This window comes from Arachis duranensis, chromosome 9 (assembly GCF_000817695.3).
Source record: "Arachis duranensis cultivar V14167 chromosome 9, aradu.V14167.gnm2.J7QH, whole genome shotgun sequence".
Classification (NCBI taxonomy): domain Eukaryota; kingdom Viridiplantae; phylum Streptophyta; class Magnoliopsida; order Fabales; family Fabaceae; genus Arachis; species Arachis duranensis.
In genome coordinates this window covers 63,471,288-63,490,018 of record NC_029780.3, presented here as the reverse complement: position 1 = coordinate 63,490,018, position 18,731 = coordinate 63,471,288, and positions in this window count along the sequence as shown.

The following is an 18,731-nucleotide window of genomic DNA, read 5'->3' as shown; positions in this document are numbered from 1 at the left end:
CCACATCAAATCGCTATCTTGGAGACGGATCACCAACATAAGGTGCTTCTTGGAGTGTTAAATGATCAAGGATTGGATGTTGGTTGACAATGGAGTTCAAGGAACAAGTGGTGCAAGGTTCAATTTGGAGGATTCCAACATTCAAGTGGGTGCTTCAAAGGTGCTTGGGAAGGTTGTTTATCCAAGGTACAAGTGAAAGTCAATAAGAGGATGATAGAGAAACTAAAGTATGGGATCCGGGCATACGACTCTGACGTTAGGATTTTTGCTAGTAAAGAATTTTATAAAAATATAGTCACGTTGTAAGTATAGATTCTAAACCAACAGAAAATCCCTTCGTACAAACGTTTTGGTTGTCATAAGTAACAAACCCCTAAATAAATTGATAACCAAAGTATTCAAACCTCGGGTCGTCTTCTCAAGGAATTGCAGGGAGGTGTTCTTATTATTAGTTATGAGTCTTGTAAATTGGGGTTTTGAAAGTAAGGAAGAAGAATGTTAAATGATAAAAAAATTAAAATAGTAATAATAAAATAAACTTTTGGCAAGGTATTAGAACTGGAAGTCCTATCCTTATCAATTGTGATGAGAATTGGATTTTAATCCCACTTAGTTAATCTTTACTAAAGCAAAGAAAAGTCAAGTGGAATAATTAGTTTGATCCTCAAGTCCTAGTCAATCCCTGTGGGAAGACTAGCTTTAGAGGGATCTGCCAATTTCAACCACTGCTTTATTTGATAACTCAAGCATCACCAATTACTTAATCAGAGCCAAAAGGGAAAATTCTAAATTAAATTGATGACATCATAAATAGAATAAAGCAAGCATAAATCGGAAATACCTCAATTGCATTAATAAAAGCAGTCAAATCTAACATGGAAAAGCTCATAAGCCAATTGGGCAACATAAGTCAAATACAAATAAAGCATTAGAGTATCTAAAAGTGGAAGAGAAATATAAAGTAAAAGGAATATTGAACCTGTGATGAAGAAGAAATAAATCCTAATTTCTAAAAATCCTAATCCTAAATCCTAAGAGAGAGGAGAGAGCCTCTCTCTCTAAAAACTACATCTAATTATGAAAAGTGTGAATTATGAGTCTTTCCTCTTCATTCCTCTACTTTGCAGCCTTTAATATGTGTTTTCTGGGCTTGAAACTAGGCCGGAAATAGCCCAGGATTCGCTGGAAATGAATTTTGCCACGCTGATTTTCGCAAATGTAACGTGTCTGCGTGGACCTCTGTAGCTCAAGTTATGGCCGTTTTAGTGCAAGAGGGTCAGGCTGACAGCTTTGCAGTTCCTTCAACTTCTTGTATTCCTTCCACTTTTGCATGCTTCCTTTCCATCCTCTAAGCCATTCCTGCCCTGTAATCTCTGAAAACACTTAACACACATATCAAGGCATCAAATGGTAGTAAGAGAGGATTAAACATAGCAAAATTAAGACCAAAGAAGCATGTTTTCAATCATAGCACAAAATCAGGAAGGAAAATATAAAACATGCGAATTCAATGAATAAGTGTGAGACTAGTGGATAAAATCCACTCAATTAAATACAAGATGTACCACGAAATAGTGGTGCATCAAATCTCCCCACACTTAAACATTAGCATGTCCTCATGCTAAGCTCAAGAGAAGCTATAAGAGTGAAGGCATGATAGAGAGTATGCAATGCAACCTATCTATATGAATGCAACTACATGCAAAATGTTTCTATCTACTTGGTTAAAAGTAAATAAGTTCTCCAAGAGAAATATGAATCAAATTTCACTAATTCAAATCATACAGTGAAAACAAGTAAACTTGTAAGAAGATAGCTCATAAAAGCAGGGAACATAGAATCAAGCATTGAACCCTCACTGGTAGTGTTTATGCACTCTAATCTCTTAAGTGTCTAGGGTCAATCACTCTACTCTTCCCTAGTCATGCTTTCTAAGCTTTGTTCTTCATCTAACCAATCAACAAGTATTTAGTATACCAATGCAAACATCATGAGGTCTTTTCAGGGTTGTAATGGGGCTGAGGTAAAGGTAAGGATACAAATATAAGGCTAAGTGAGCTAACAAAGTAAATTCTTGATTAGTCTAAGATCTCACCTAACATATACGTACTTTATACAATTTAAAATGCTTTACCTAGCTACCCAAATTTTTCCACTTTTGTATTACATGCTCATGTATCAAACTTATTTTTGAATTTTGTCCCATGTGCATTGATTCTTTTTATTTTGCATTTGGGGTAATAAATTTTTTTGTATCCCCTTATTTAATTACTTCATAAATTTTTTTTCTATTTTTTTAATTATTTTTATTTTTTTATCAATGCACATGGTAATTTAATTATTTTGATTTCACATGAGCATACTTCCCAAATTTTCAAATAACGTATTCAATTCAATTCCCTACTTTTTTTTTATCATCCCATGTTCCCATAAAATTCCCCACATTTAAATTATACACAATATCTATCTTAAGCTAACCAAGGATTCAACTTGGGATTTTTAATTTGTTTTTCTGGTTAAGGCTAGTAATGTGGTTATAAAACAAAAGGGGATTAAAAAGCTCAAGGTGGCTAACAAGGGTGACATAAAAGGGTAGATTTTATTTGGGATAAGTGAGTTAATAATCAAATATGGCCTCAATCATATGCAAGCATGTAAATACACTAAATAATGGACATATAGAATGGAACAAAGAAAATATTACAGTTATAGAGAAGAAAACACACAAGAATAAAATATTTATGGTTAAATAATGTAACCATGTAAATAAGTTCAAATCTCACATGTTGTGTGTTCTAGCTTTTAACTATGTTCCAAATACAACTTCCAAACAAATTTAACATTTAAATTTTGATTTAAATTAGTGAAATTTTTTTTTCAAAAATAGGGTCTTAAAAAGAAACTCATTACTTTAACCAAGCAGTAGCTAAATGCATAAAATCAAACAAACATGCAATGCAACATGCAAATGCAACAATGAACTACAAATGAAACAATGGTGTTGAAAAGAAGAAAATAGCTAACCCATGGAGATCGGTATTGACCTCCCCACACTTAAAGATTGCACCGTCCTCGGTGCATGCTGAGATGTGCAGGTGGACGGGTTGCTCCAACTGATGCTTTTCTCCAAAGATTGTGCGGTAAACTTGTTCACAGTTCCAGTTAGAAACTCGTCTTTTTCCCTCTTGGTGGCCAGCCTGAAAGAAGAGGAAAAAAAAGAAAAAGTAACCCAGAAATAAAAATAAAAATATAAATAAAGTCTGGGTGGGTTAATGCCAAATAATGAGGGTCTTAATTACATGGTAGCTACAACATGTAAGTGAGAAAATAATAGAAGCACATGAAATTTCAACTAAATAGTAAACAAGTTAAGAAGCACCTAAAATAATGCAGGAGATATGCAACAGATGAGTAAAAAGATTGTAACACCAATGTAAAACACCAGATATAGAAAAGAAAGGGAGAAGAAGAGAAAGAAGAGAGTAAAGAGAGAAGAAGAAAAAGAATGAATAAGATGAAGAATAGAGATAATAGAAGAAAGTAAAGAAAGAAGAAGAAAGAATTAAGAAAGGGGAAAGAAAAAGATTAAGAAAAGATAAGATAGTTGGCGCTGGGATGGATAGGCTGTGCGGCGCAGGGGACGCGTGTGGGACGTGAACGCGTGACTCGATTTGTGCTAGTGGCGCGAGTGCAGCCTCGCGTTCGCACAACTCTCTGTTTAAATGCATTTTGCCAAAAATCTGGGTGACGCGGTCGCATAGGGGACGCGATCGCGTGGTTGGCCTTTTTCTGAAAAACGGCGCAGACGCATGGGGCACGCGTATCCAGCTCAACTTTCGGCCATACACCCTTTTTACGTAGATTTACAGGGCACGCATTCACGTGGGTGACGCGGACGCGTGGGAGGCATTTTTTGCCATATGACGCGGACGCGTAGGCAACGCGGTCGCGTGGATCAACTTGTGCCAAAGGCACGCCTCCAGCCACACTTTCGCGTGACTCTTTGTTCAATCTTATTTCTTCCCCACGCACTTGTGACGCGGATGCATCGCGTGCGTTTTTTTTTAATATGCAAGATGCAAAATCTAGTATGCAGATGCAGATGCAAATGTTATGAACAATTCCATGTTCAATAAGAGAAAATAAAACTCAAAAACAAACAAAACTGAATTGAAAAAGGAACGATCATACCATGGTGGGTTGTCTCCCACCCAGCACTTTTAATTATAGTCCTTAAGTTGGACATTTGGCAAGCTCCTTGTCATGGTGGCTTGTGCTTGAACTCATCTTGAAACTTCCACCAATGCTTGGACTTCCAATAAGCTCTATCAATACCAAGTAAATGTACCAAGCATTGATGAAGTTCTCCACAAGCTTTGAGCTCCCAAAGTTGATCCTCATATATTCCTGGATCCAAATCTTGTTTATACACCCATCTTCAAGTTGGGCAATATTGTTCCATCTTGGTGGCAAGCAGTCTGAATTCTCACTGAAGCAGCCAAACTACTTCCTAGACCTATTCAGTTGAGCTCTACACCAACCTTTGCGTTTAAACTTTGAGCTTCCAATCATAATGAACCTTACAGGACAATTCTTACCACTGACCATCTTTCTCTTACTCTTAATGCCACAAAGAGCTCTAAGTTGACCATCCGTCTCCAGTAGCCCGTATTCAAGTGGAATTAGAAAGCTAAGGGATATGAATTTTACCCACTTGAATGTTGTGAAGGATGATGGCAACATAGGGGGGTGTTTCTAATGAACGTGCAAGCTCCACTCCTTTGTGTTCTTCTTTGACAACTTTCACCTCTTTGCAAGCTTCTTCAATTTCAACCTCTTCCTCTTGGTAGCTGATGATTGGATTTTTGACGGTTTAGAATTCACAATTGAATTCTCATTGCAAGTATAGTTTCTAAACCAACAATAATCATTTCATACAAAAGATTGTATTGTCACAAGTAACAAACCCCTAAATTTATAAACCGAAGTATTGAACCTCGGGTCGTTCTCCCTAGGAATTACAATAAAGTGTCTTGTTATTGGTTGTGAATTATTTTTGGGGTTTTAATAAGAAACATGAAAGATAAATGGCAAGAAAGTAAACTAAGGCCTAAAAAGGTCTTGGCAAGGGTTGGTGGTCAAGGATCTCTATCCTAATCACTAACCACAATATGAGAATTGGCAAGGATTAATCTCATTAAATCATCCTCTAACTAGTAGTAAAGGAAAGTCAAATGAGCTATATCAATCCTAGTCCATAAGTCCTAACTCTCCACTAATTCAATTAGTGAGAACTAGAGTCAATGGCTCCCAATCATCAATCACTTGGACATTAGTAACTCAAGAGGTCCTAGTTACCTTTCCAAGCCAAGAGAATAAAATTCTACTCTAAAATCCTTCCAAGCATTTCATCAAACACTTGGAAAGCATAAAAGGAAAGCATAGTAACTTGATAACAAGAATAGAATCTAACAACAATTATTGAAAGGACTTAACAACAACAATCAAAAGAAACACATTTATTATGAATTACCTTGATTGAATTGAAAGAGAGTGGAAGAAACAAAAGTAGATCTACAACAAAATACAAGAACAACATAAAGGAAATTATAACAAAAGAATGGAAGAAGAATGAATGTAACTACAATGAATTGAAGAGTAGAAGTAAAAGAATGAGTGAATGGAAACCTAGATCTAAGAACTAAACCTAATCCTAATCCTAATCCTAGAGAGAAGTGAGAGCTTCTCTCTCTAGAAACTACTTCTAAACTAATCCTAATGAGTGTGAATGAACTAATCTCTCTTTGCTCTTCAATTCTTGGCTTTAAATAGCATCTTTGGCGCCAAAGTTGGTTGGGATTGGGCCCTACAACCCTTGAGAATTCGTTGGTCACATTTTCATTAAAAAATCATAAACCAGCACCGACGCGTATGCGCACAGCACGCATACGCGTCCATGGGGTGATTCGCAAGGTGCACGCAAGCGCCAGGTGCGCGCGCGCGTCCATGGGCGAGTTCAACTTCTTTGACTTTTCATGATTTCTCTTGATCCAATCTTTGCCTCCTAAACCTTAAATCACTTAACAAACATATCAAGGCATCTAATGGAATCAAGGAGAATTAGATTTAGCTATTTTAAGTCCTAAAAAGCATGTTTTCACATCTAAGCACAAATAAGGAGAGAATCACAAAACTATGCTAATTCAATGGATAAATGTGGGTAAAAGGTGATAAAATCTCTTACAATCAATGCAAGATAAACCGTCAAAACGGGGTTTATCAACCTCCCCACACTTAAACCAAGCATGTCCTCATGCTTAAACCAAGAATGAAGTAAAGGGTATGGCATTTATTCAATGGAACTAACTAAATGCAATCTACCTATATGCAACTATCTAAATGAATGCAATTGCTTGGTCAAAATAAATCAATTTCCAAGAAGCATATATAAGCACAAGGGCAAAAGGTATTAACAACCATGCCAAACCACAATTGAATTGAGCTATTAAATATTTTTACAAATTTGCATGAAAAGTGACATTATGGGTGGAAGCATGTAGTTGAGCAATCGAACCCTCACCGGTAGTGTTTGCACTCTATTCGCTCAAGTGTTTAGGGTTGATTCTCTCAATTCTCTCCTAATCATGCTTTCCAAGATTTGTTTTCCATCTAACAATCAACATTTATTCCATGCATGCATACAAGTATCATGAGGTCTTTTCTTTGGTTGTGATGGGGCTAGGGTCAAGGTATGATGCATATATGGTTAAGTGAGCTTGAAATTTGAATCTTTGATAAGCTTAAACTTCCCACCTAACCTATGACATCCTATACAATTAAGTTCTAACCTAACTACCCATTTTTCACTTTTTTTTTTCACATACTCATGCATTCTCTTTTTGCTTTACAATACTTATGTATTGAGTTTTATTGGACCTTGCTTTGGGGCATTTTGTCCCCTTTTTGTTACTCTCTTTTTCTTTTTTTTCTTTCTTTTTCTATTTTTTTCTTTTCCATATTATTTTTCTTTTCTTTTCTTTTTTTCTTTTGTTTTTTCTTATTTTTTTCTTTCTATATACAAGAGCATCAATGCATAAGGTCTATACATTTGATCAATACATGAGCATGTACCCAATTCCCAATAATTTCAATAAAAATACAAAACTACCTTTTTATTCACCCAATGTCTCAAGGTTCCCACACTTGAATGATACTCACACACTAGCCTAAGCCAATCAAAGATCCAAATTAAGGACATTTATTGTTTTTCGCTTTAAGGCTTGTAATGTGCTAAAATAAGAACAAATGGGTTAATCGTAGGCTCAAATTTGGCTAACAATGAAAGATAAAAGGTAAGGCTTTTTGGGTAGGTGAGCTAAATGAAGTGATGGCCTCAATCATATAAATGCATGAATACACAAAATAATGGACATAAAGAATCAAACAAATCAAAGATTACAATCATATGAAGAGAATAATGCACACAAGAAGGAAAAATAAGTGGTTATAAGATGTAACCACACCATTAGGCTCAAATCTCACTTGCTTGTGTTCTTAGCTCAAAAACATGATCCACAAGATATATAATTCATGCAAGTTTAATGGAAAGTTTTCACTCAAATCAATTGGTGCCCTATAGATAGAAATCCTTGAAAATTTTCATTATTTTGACTAGGCTTATTTTGTATATATATGCAAAAATAAGAAAAATGCACGTAAAAATCCTAAAAACCTAAAATGAAATGCAAAAGTGTTGGAATTAGAAATTTGTCACTCAAAATCACCGATCGGTCGGACGACCTCCCCACACTTAAAAGTTTGCACCGTCCTCGGTGCACTCAAAGACGAGTAAGGGGGTACGGCGACTCTCCGGATTGCTACGTGTTCTTAGTCTTGCTTCCGTATTGCTTGTGGTGCATCCATCATAAAAAACAAAAATACAACACCATAAGAGGAGAAGATATAAAAGCAAGAAAGCATACATTATTGGAATGAGGTAAATCACTAGAAATAAGTGAGTGAATTAGTGTGACATTGATGACAAGTAGGTGTGTGAATTCTAAATTAGGCGCCTTTTAGAACACAAATTAGCATAAAAGCTATGTCACAAAAGAAGCATGTACTTTACTCATTCTAGTATGCTTGAGATGCTTTAAGTGAACTTGTAAGGTAAAGCAAGCATTAAAGAAGCATGAAAGCATTCAAGCTAAAGTATATGGATGCATATGATCATGAAATACAATGCATTAAGATAAATGCACAACATCCATCAAGAAATTGCCCACTCAAAGAGAGAGTTCAAATCACATGGTGGCCATCTTATTTCTATGTCAAACTCCTGCAGAAGCAACACCCATCTGATGAGTCTGGGTTTTGAATCCTACTTTGTGAGTAGATATTTAAGAGCAGCATGATCAGTGTACACAATCACTTTTGATCCTACTAAATAAGATATGAACTTGTCAATGGCGTAAACCACTGCAAGTAACTCTTCTTCTGTAGTTGTGTAGTTCTTCTGTGTATCATTTAAAACACGAATGGCATAGTAAATGACGTGCAGAAGCTTGTCATGCCTTTGTCCTAATACTACACCAATGGCATGGTCACTGGCATCACACATCAGTTCAAATGGTAATGTCCAGTTTGGTGCAAAGATGACTGGTGCTGTGACCAGCTTAGCTTTCAGAGTCTCAAACGCCTGCAGACACTCCTAATCAAAGATAAATGGTGTGTCAGCATCTAGCAGATTACTCAGAGGTTTGACAATTTTTGAAAAATCTTTTGTAAACCTCCTATAGAATCCTGCATGTCCCAGAAAGCTTCTGATTGCCTCAACATTAGCAAGTGGTGGTAATTTTTCAATTACTTCTACCTTAGCTTGATCCACCTCTATTCCCTTGTTCAAAATTTTGTGTCCAAGGACAAATTCCTTCAGTCACCATAAAGTGACATTTTTCCTAGTTTAAAACCAGGTTAGTCTCTTGGCACCTCTTTAGAACAAGTGCTAGATGGTCAAGACAGGAGCTGAATGAGTCTCCAAATATTGAAAAGTCATCCATGAAGACTTCCATAATTTTTTCCACCATATTAGAGAAAATAGAGAGCATGCACCTTTGAAAGGTTGCAGGTGCATTGCACAGGCCAAATGGCATCCTTCTGTATGCAAATACTCCGGATGGACATGTGAATGCTGTTTTCTCTTGATCCTGGGGATCTACTGCAATTTGATTATAACCTAAATATCCATCCAGGAAGCTGTAGTATTCATGACCTGCCAGTCTTTCTAGCATCTGGTCTATGAATGGTAAATGAAAATGATCCTTTCTGGTGGCTGTATTGAGTCTTCTATAATCAATACACATACGCCACCCTGTAACTGTTCTTGTAGGAACCAGTTCATTTTTTTCATTATGAACTACTGTCATACCACCCTTCTTAGGGACGACTTGGACAGGGCTTACCCAGGGGCTATCAGAAATGGGATAAATAATCCCAGCCTCTAGTAATTTAGTGACCTCCTTCTGCACCACTTCCTTCATGGCTGGATTTAGCCGCCTTTGGGGTTGAACCACTGGCTTAGCATCACCCTCTAATAGGATCTTGTGCATGCATCTGGTTGGGCTAATGCCCATAAGATCACTAATGGACCACCCAAGAGCTGTCTTGTGTGTCATTAGCACTTGAATTAGTGCTTCCTCTTCCTGTGGCTCTAACGTAGAGCTTATGATTACAGGGAAGGTATCACCTTCTCCCAGAAATGCATATTTAAGGGATGGTGGTAATGGTTTGAGCTTGGGTTTGGGAGATTTTTCCTCTTCCTGAGGGATTTTCAGAGGTTCTATTATTCTCTCTGGTTCCTCCAGATCAGGCTGAGCATCTTTAAAAATATCCTCTAGCTCTGATTCGTGGTTCTCAGTCATGTTGACCTCTTTTACCAGAGAGTCAATAATATCAATGCTCATGCAGTCGTTTGGGGTGTCTGGATGCTGCATAGCTTTGACAACATTCAACTTAAACTCGTCCTCATTGACTCTCAAGGTCACTTCCCCTTTTTGGACGTCAATGAGGGTTCGGCCAGTTGCTAGGAAAGGTCTTCCTAGAATGAGAGTTGCACTCTTGTGCTCCTCCATTTCCAACACCACAAAGTCAGTGGATCTTTAAGCTTCTCAGGTAAGCTTTTCAGAATGACTGCACTGCATTCTTCAGTGAGGTAAACTTTCTCAGTTTCTCTCCAATCCTTCTTATGACTTAAGATCTCTTTCATGAACTTAGCATAAGAGGGTATTTGCTCAAGTGCCTCTACAAACGGAATCTTTATCTCAAGAGTCCTGAGATAGTTTGCAAAGCGGGCAAATTGCTTATCCTGTTCTGCTTGGCAGAGTTTATGAGGATAAGGCATTTTGGCTTTGTATTCCTCAACTTTAGTTGCTGCAGGTTTATTGCCTACAGCTGTGGGTTGAGAAGCCTTTTTAGAGGAGTTGCTATCAGCACTTGTATGTGTCTGATCCCCCATTGGTGTTTGAATACCAGGGGTGGAAGCTGGAGTGGCGTTAGACACCAACTCCTTACCTATTTCTGGCGTCTGAACGCCAGAACTGAGCTTTCTTTGGGTGTTTAACGCCAGTTCCTTGCTTGTTTTTGGCGTTGGACGCCAAGACTGAGCATGGGTTGGGCGTTCAACGCCAGCTTTCCACCCATTTTCTGGCGTTTGAGAGCCAGAATTATTCCTCTCTGGGCTCTGACTGTCCTCAGAGGGATTTTGGGTAGCAGTCTATTCATTTCTTGGCTTCCTGCTGCCTTGAAGTGAGGTATTTAATGTTTTCCCACTTCTTAATTAAACTGCTTGGCACTCTTCTGTTATTTGTTTTGACAATTGCTGTTCTGTTTGCTTCAACTACACTTCCATATTCATATTAGCCATTCTTGTTTCTTGCAATATCACCTTGAATTTGGCTAGCTATTTTGTTAGAAAATTTAATTGCTAATTGAATTCAGTAACTTGTTCTGCAGGACTTAGTTCAGTCGTTACTGTTTTAGCCTCTTCTTTCATGGAAGGTTCACTACTTAGATACAGATGCTGATTTCTGGCAACTGTATCAATGAGCTCTTGAGCCTCTTCAATTGTCTTTCTCATGTGTATAGATCCACCAGATGAGTGGTCTAGAGAAATCTGAGCTTTCTCTGTAAGCCCATAATAAAAGATGTCTAACTGCACCCACTCTGAAAATATTTCAGAGAGGCATTTTCTTATCATCTCTCTGTATCTCTCCCAGGCATCATAAAGGGATTCATTATCTCCTTGTTTGATGCCTTGGATGCTTAGCCTTAGCTGTGTCATCCATTTTGGAGAAAAATAGTGATTCAGGAATTTTTCTGACAGTTGTTTCCATGTCTTTATGCTGTCCTTAGGTTGGTTATTCAACCACCTCTTAGCTTGGTCTTTTACAGCAAATGGAAACAGTAACAATCTGTAGACATCCTGATCTACTTCCTTATCATGTACCGTGTCAGTAATTTGTAAAAAATGTGCCAGAAACTCTGTAGGTTCTTCTTGTGAAAGACTGGAATACTGGCAACTTTGCTGCACCATGATGATGAGCTGAGGGTTCAACTCAACGCTACTGACTCTGATGGAGGGTATACAGATACTACTCCCGTATGAAGCAGTAGTGGGGTTAGCATATGACCCCAGAGTCCTTCTGGACTGTTCATTTCCACTTAGGTCCATGATGGAGAAAGGGAGATGATGTGGATTTATTTTATTATCTAAAAAAATTATTTTTGAAATAATAAAATAGAATAAAATAAAAACCAAAACAAAAAACAAAAAATAAAAAAATAAAATAAAATAAAAAATAGAAAATTTGAAAATATTTTACAAAGATTTTTGAAAAAATGAGGAGAGAGAGAAAGTGGTTGGAATATTTTTGAAAATGCTATAATTTTAAAAATTTAAAAATGAATTCTGAAATTTTTAGAAAAAAAATTCGAAATAATTGTTTTAAAAATAGTTAGAAAAAATATAGTTTTTTTGAATTTTGAATTTTATGATGAAAGAGAAAAACACACAAGAGATCCAAGATTTAAAATTTTTAGATATAATGCTCTTTGTTTTCAAAAATTTTGGAGGGAAAACACCAAGAAACACCAAACTTAAAAAATTTTAAGATCAAAACACAAAGAAGACTCAAGAACACTTTGAAGACTCACAAGAACAACAAGAACAAAAGAAAGAACACCAAACTTAAAATTTTTAGAAAACCACAATAAAATTTTTGAAAATTAAAGAAAGATTAACAAGAAAACACCAAACTTAAAGTTTGGCACAAGATTCAATTAAAGAAAAATTATTTTTGAAAAAGATTTAAAAAAAGATATCCAATTACCAAGAACACAAACCAACGCTCTAGCCAATTGAACTATAAATGAAACGTGTTTTAAAGAGGTATTTTTAATAAATAATTTTTTTTTGAAAACTGATATTTTGAAAATGCACAAGGAAAAGACGAAAACACATAGAATAGGAAAAACCAAAGATCAAACAAGAAAAATTGACAAGAACAATTTGAAGATCAAGGAAAAATAAAGAGCATGCAATTCGAAAATTGAAAGACAAAGACAAGCATGCAATTGACACCAAACTTACAATAAGACACTAAACTCAACGAAAAACTAAAAATTAATAAAGAAAAATAATATTTTTGAAAAATTTTTAAAAGGGATAATAAAAGATGCAATTCTAGTTACTCTAAACCAAAAAGACTAATTTTTCCTAATCTAAGCAACAAGTTTCACCGTCAGTTGTTCAAACTCAAACAATCCCCGGCAATGGCACCAAAAACTTGGTACACGAAATTACAATCACACTTTTGCAATCTGCACAACTAACCAGCAAGTGCACTGGGTCGTCCAAGTAATACCTTACGTGAGTAAGGGTCGAATCCCACGGAGATCGTTGGCTTGAAGCAAGCTATGGTTATCTTATTAATCTTAGTCAGGATACCAATTATAGTTATCAATTGACTTGCAAATAAACAAGAGAGCACGGATTAATTAATACTTACTATGCAGTAATGGAGAATATGTTGGAGTTTTGGAGATGCTTCGTCTTCTAAATTTCTACAACATAATGCTTTCTCACTTTCAAAAATGCAAGGTTCCTTCCATAGCAAGCTGTATGTAGGGCATCACCGTTGTCAATGGCTACTTCCCATCCTCTCAGTGAAAATGGTCCAAATGCTCTGTCACAGCACGGCTAATCATTTGTCGGTTCTCGATTATGTCGGAATAAGATCCCTTGATCCTTTTGCGTCTATCACTGCGCCCAACACTCGCGAGTTTGAAGCTTGTCACAGTCGTCCAATCCCAGAATCCTACTCGGACTACCACAGACAAGGTTTAGACTTTCTGGATTCTCAAGGATGCTGCCAATGGATTATAGCTTATACCACGAAGATTCTGATTAAGGAATCTAAGAGATACTCATTCAATCTAATGTAGAACGGAGGTGGTTGTCAGGCACACGTTCATGGATTGAGGAAGGTGATGAGTGTCACGGATCACCACCTTCTTCATAGTGAAGCGCGAATGAACATCTTAGATAGGAACAAGCGTGTTTGAATGGAAAACAGAAATCATTGCATTAATTCATCGAGACGCTACAGAGCTCCTCACCCCCAACAATGGAGTTTAGAGACTCATGCCGTCAAAAGGTACAAAGTTCAAATCTAAAAAAATTTTATGAGATACAAAATAAGTCTCTAAAAGTTGTTTAAATACTAAACTAGTAGCCTAGGTTTACAGAAAATGAGTAAACTAAGATGAATAGTGCAGCAATCCACTTCTGTGGCCCACTTGGTGTGTGCTGGGGCTGAGACTTAAGCTTCTCACGTTTTTGGGCTGTTTTTGGAGTCAAACTCCAGGTTGTAACCTGTTTCTGGCATTGAACTCCAACTTGCAACCTGTTTTTGGCGCTGAACACCAGACTGCAACATGGAACTGGCGTTAAACACCAGTTTACATCGTCTGTCTTCACGCAAAGTATAGACTATTATATATTGCTAGAAAGCCCTGAATGTCTACTTTCCAACCCAATTGAGAGCGCGCCAATTAGACTCCTGTAGCTCCAAAAAAGCTATTCCGAGTGCAGAGAGGTCAGAATCCAACAGCATCAGCAGTCCTTTTCAGCCTAAATCAGATTTTTGCTCAGCTCCCTCAATTTTAGCCAGAAAATACCTGAAATCACAAAAAAATACACAAACTGATAGTAAAGTCTAGAAATATGAATTTTGCCTAAAACTAATAAAAATATACTAAAAACTAACTAAAACACACTAAAATCATAATGAAATTACCCCAAAAAAGCGTATAAAATATCCGCTCATCAGCGTACGCACACATATTTGTGCGTACGCATGAGTCGCGTTCTGTGCAGAAATTTGAAAGCCTCCCTATTTCACCTCTCTCTTTCTTCTTTCTTCTTTCTTTTATTTCTTTCATTCCTTCTTTCTTTTTCTTTTCTTTTCTCTTTCTTCTCTTCTTCAGCGAAGCTCCGCCGCCATGAACCTCGCAGTGGCTAACACAACTGCTATTGTTACCTATCTTTTTCTTTTGCATCCTTCAACTTTTCAATTTTCTTGTTATAATCTTCTTTGTTATGTTTAGTTGCTTGCTTAATTTATGTTTTCTTTATTTATGTTTGTTTGCTACGGTAAAAGTGTTCAATTTTTTATTTTTGGGTTGTTAATGCTTGAACTTTTGGCTTGAATTTGATGATTATGTGCACAACATGCCATGTGTTTGATAAAATCCCTACATGAACTTTTTGTTTAATGCATGTGTTGTAGCTACCACATGTGTTAGACTATATCCTTGTTTGGTATTCTAATTAAGAATTGTGCACTTTTGAATGACTATGATGTTATTTTGGGATTGGAATTTCAATAATGTACTTGTTCATTGTCTTGAGTTACTAGCACCAAATTGATTTAGAAATTGACTTTTTGTCTCTTATTTGGTGTAATTTTTAACAAGTATATATTGAATTTAGTGAATTGAATGGAATTGTTTGTTCATCATGGTTTTTAAGTCAATATAATCACATCACAAGGTATTCGCTCCTTGTTAATGCTTTGCATTTGTTTGAGTTGACTTGACTTGATTCTTATCAAGACTTGTCAATTTTTGTAGCAAGCACCTTCCTATGTGATTATTGTCTTATTCTTAAGGATGAAAGGTAGTTTCTCTTCATCATTGCATTGGTTATTGTTTGTTGTACTATTTTATATCAATTTTGCTCTTTCACTTGCACAACTTCAATATCCAATAATTCCTAAACTCAATTCACTCTTGTGGTGGTTGCTTAAGTTTGCTTGTCCTTAATTGATGCTCATCTATTGCTTGCATCTTAGGCCATTTAATTGAGGAACTCATGCTTTTTTTATTGTGTGGATGCCTTTTTAACCGGCCGTGGTGTGTGTTCTAGCCGCGAGCATAATTGGAATACACACATGGCTAATTTTTATCATCCCACATCACTATGCACACCTCCTCAATTAAATGCTTGTTTGTTTTCTTTTTGCTCCAAGTATACAATGTATGTGCTCCCTCCTTTACCTTTTTGTGCCACTTGCCCTACGATTCTAATTATACTTTATTCATTCTTTTTGAGGATGAGACATAAAGGCAAGGAGCCGGGAGAGGAGAAGGACACCGAGGATGGAGATGCCGGGAATGCTTTGGACTTGGCAATCTCTATGCAACCTGAGCCCCCACATCCGCTAACCGAAGGTTGAGCTCTTGCGAGACATTCTCCCTAGATTGTGTTCGTGTACAGACGACCATGCAACACTTAAGTGTGGGGGAGGATTCGTCATTTTTTGGGGTATAAACTTTCTTTTCCGAACACTTTGCACTTTATTTTTGTTTTCTTTTATTATGTTCTTGTAGATATTTGGAGTGTTTTTTATTGTTGCATTGCATTTTCTTTTAGTATATATATCTTAGACTATTCATAGTTTATATTTATTGCATTTTGCATCTTTTGCATGGTATATATTTTATAGATAGAAGTTGTGAATGAATGATGTGAATAGCATATTCCTAGTTCATTTTTTATCCTAATTGTTCATGTTAATTTTTGTTTGTTGAAAATTTGGAAAGGAACTAGAAAATTTTGAAAAAATTTTGCATCCATCACAATATACATACATACATATAGGAAATAATTTTTGGGGAAAAAAATAAAAATTTTCAAGAATTTTATTTTAGGGCATCCTATTGAACTGATTTGGAAAATTATTTTTAAACTTGCTTGAATGATTTTTATGAAACATAGAAGAGAGATAGAACAAAACACCTTGTGAGTTTTGATCTTTAAAGAGTGGTTACATATTTTAACCACAAATTTTGTTCATTGTGTGTTATATCTCTTCTATGATTGTAATCTTGGTTTTGCTTGATTCTTTATTTCCAATGATTGATGTTTTGGATTGCATTGAGCATGATTGATGCCATCTTTGATTAGGCTTCCTTTACCCATATAGCCTACCCTTTGCATCATCCATTGTTAACCCCTTTGAGCTTTATTTTTCCCATTGTTCTTGATATTAGCACATCACAACCTTAAGTGGAAAACCATGATTTACCATGAATTGTATCCTTGATTAGCTTAGGTTGAGAAGTGTGTTTCATTTAAGTGTGGAAGAATTTTGGGAAGCATGGTTAGTGAAGGAAAATGCGTAAATTGGGTATATCATTAAAAATTTTGGAAAAATGGGAGCATTCATGTATGAACTAGTAAAGCATATGCATTTATTTTTCCTTTAAAAAAAAGAAAAAAGGGGGAACGAAAGTTACCCCAAGGAAAAGAAAAGTGAATAAGAAATGCAAATGTGATGTGAATGATAAAGCATGCATGAGTGTTTGTGAAAAAGAAATGATGGGAAGTTAGGATTGTATATTTTTATATTGGATTGATAAAGGTTGAGTTGGATACTAAAACTAATCAAGGATTCAATGAATTTAGTCCACTTAGCCATATCTGTCCTACCTTAACCCTAACCCAATTGCAACCATATGAAGTCCTCATGATAATTGCATTCATGCATCACTTATTTGTTGATTGTTAGATGAAAAGCAAATCCTTGAAAGCATGATTAAGAAGAGATTTGAGTGATTAAACCCTAGACACCAAGCGATGAGAGCGTATATACAACAAGTAAGGGTTCAATTACTCAATTCTATGTTACCACCTCTCTTATCATGAATTCTTGCAAGTTGCTTCATTTTGATGAGTTGAATCAATTCTCTAGATTTTGGTTGCATTGGATTATTTCTTTGCTTAGCCCTATATGTCTATACCCTTGCTTGGGAATTTGTTCGTTTGCTTTCACCAATTTCATAGGAAACTATAGATAGATATATAGGCATAAATAGTATATACATATCTGCATGCATATAGATAGTTGCATTTAATAAGTTGACTACCCCTTTTGGTCTCTCTCCTTGTTTGGTTTAGCTTGAGGACATGGTATTATTTAAGTGTGGGCGAATTGATGAGTCCATATTTTCCGATATATTTTAGTTTGATTTGGATGGATTTTATGACATAAACTCACACTAAGGCACCGAAATAGCATACTTTTGTGTTTTGCCCCTAAATTGGACTTAAATGTGAAAACATACAATTTTGTGCTTAAATTGAGCAATTTAATTCCACTTTTATGCCATTCAATGTCGTGATATATTTCGTGAGTAATTTCAGGTCATTTAGGCAAGATTGGCTAAGCAAAAGTGGAAGAAAGCATGTAGAAGGGAGAACACATGAAGAAAACAAGGAAAAGCACACATAGCGAAGTGTGCGTGTGCACAAGCAAGCGTGCGTACGCACAATAAGAGATTTGCATGTGTGCGTGCGCACAAGCACTTGTGCATACGCATAGGACCCTGCACATGATTTCATTAATAAAACACATGCTGCATGAATTCTGAAGGCTTTTGGCCTATTTTGGAGGGCTTGAAGGCTGAAAATGGATGCTATATATAGGGGGTATTAACACATATGAAAAGAGGGACTTAGACATAATTTTTCCATAGTTTTACATAGTAGGAGTAGGAGTAGTGTAGATTAGGGAGAGCTCTCTTAAGCTTTTTAATTAGGGTTAATTGTACCATTTTATAGCAAGCTTTGATTTTGGATTTTGCTCCTTTAATTGTAAGTACTCTCAATTTTCTCTTTAATTACATTATCTTTACTTTCATTTTCTTTTGGTTCAAGTTACTGTGTCTATTATTGCAATTTTGAGTTTCTTGAAGTTTTGATTGATGAATTTAATGCTTTATGCTTTTTTTATGTTTGTTTGGATGTTTATTGTTGGTTTTGTGAATAGTTGGTTATAGTTTTCAATTTTTCCTTGCAATTTTTCATGTTTTGGTTTTATGCACACAATGTGTTTGTGAAAATGCCAAGTCTAGTTTTTGAGTAGATTTTCCTACCTTGGCTTGGGGTTTGAGTTCCTAGGATACTAGAGTCATAATGTCTGACATTTAATGATAATTCTTGGTGAGTTAGTTGACTCTTGTTTCCATTAAAGCTAGTCTTTTATCAACTAGTTTGGTAAGTTAGCTAGGACTTATGGATTGAGGCCAATTATGCTCGCTTGATCTATTCCTCAATGTTAGGGGTTAACTAAGCGAGATTAACTCATGATAATTACCATAGTTCTGGTTAT